Source organism: Haplochromis burtoni, unplaced genomic scaffold (genome assembly GCF_018398535.1).
Source record: "Haplochromis burtoni strain Fernald_Lab_line unplaced genomic scaffold, NCSU_Asbu1 Contig_547, whole genome shotgun sequence".
Classification (NCBI taxonomy): Eukaryota; Metazoa; Chordata; class Actinopteri; order Cichliformes; family Cichlidae; genus Haplochromis; species Haplochromis burtoni.
This window is the reverse complement of record NW_024582908.1, coordinates 280,592-281,764: the sequence shown is the minus strand read 5'-3', so window position 1 is coordinate 281,764 and position 1,173 is coordinate 280,592. Positions and strand designations below refer to the sequence as shown.

The 1,173-nt window shown below is 45.1% G+C and overlaps 1 protein-coding gene across 4 annotated transcripts in view; it reads right to left on the bottom strand.

The window, feature by feature from the left end:
* rnf220a (ring finger protein 220a) overlaps nt 1-1,173 on the bottom strand; it is a 162,360-nt gene that overhangs the window by 48,862 nt on the left and 112,325 nt on the right. The gene's annotated exons all lie outside the window — the stretch shown is intronic.

Genomic DNA, 1,173 nt, shown 5'->3' with positions numbered 1-1,173 from the left:
TGTGTGTGTGTGTGTGTGTGTGTGTGTGTGTGTGTGTGTGTGTGCAGGAGTATGGATGTATGCTGTCTGTTCAAGACAATTGGAATTTTTCTGTGGGTAAATAAGAGGCAGAATGAATAGAAAATGCATTCGTCTTACATCGGTAGGAACTGCACAACTGCTACTATATGCACAATACTTTTTGTGTCACTGGGGAAAGGTTTTGGGTCAGAAGAATATTTTCACGGCCCCTTACTTTTAAACACACTCTTAGAATTCAAAAAGAATTAAAATCAAACTTGGTGGATTTAGAAAAGAGAAAAGGAAAGCCCAAGAGATCAGCACATCATAAATCACCGGCTGCCTAGTTTGAACATACGTGATAAATTGTGATCTAATGATCCCAGTGTGTGTGTGTGTGTCTGTGTGTGTGTGTGTCAGCATGTATAATGCTGCTTTTACTCCTGGGACCTGGCAACAGGCATATGTGTTCGTCTTGAAGACAGTGGAGTGATGCTTGTAAGGTTATCTCCAACTACTGACAGCTGTTTATTCAATCAATCACCTTGTCAGTGCGCGTGCATGCCCCTGTCCAAGAGTGGCGAGTGAGAAAGAAGTAAATTAATGGAGCATTAACCAAGCGCTGACCCACAGAGCCACAAGCAGCAGCCACGGGCCAATCCCAATAACACAAAGCCACATGTATTGTGCCAGTGGTTTGCAGGAAGCCGAAGGTAGCAAAAGCAGACTAAGTGGAATATTCACTGTTCTTATTTAGCATCCTTTTAGAACATGGGATATGAAAGCTATGCCTGCAGTTAGAAGTGTATGACGTGTGTTTATAATTAAGTCACACAGAGGGAAGACACTTCTGCTTTTACTGACCTATGCCCTGTCTGTGCTGACTGACTCTATTCCATTTCTCCTTCCTCAGCTGTGTGGAGGTGGAGGGATACCGAATGGAGAGAGGTGTGGGCGTGAGGCCTGTCGGCACTCATTTCCATCCCAAAGGGCCTAATCATGACAGGAACATGCCGTGTCAGTGGGCAAACAGGGACATCAGCAAGTTTGAAATAGATACTCTGAGTCAGCCCTAATCACACACACACAGCCTGTTTTCTTGCCCGCCTGCACGCTCGTGTGTGTGTGTGTGTGTGTGTGTGTGTGTGTGTGTGTGTGTGTGTGTGTGTGTGT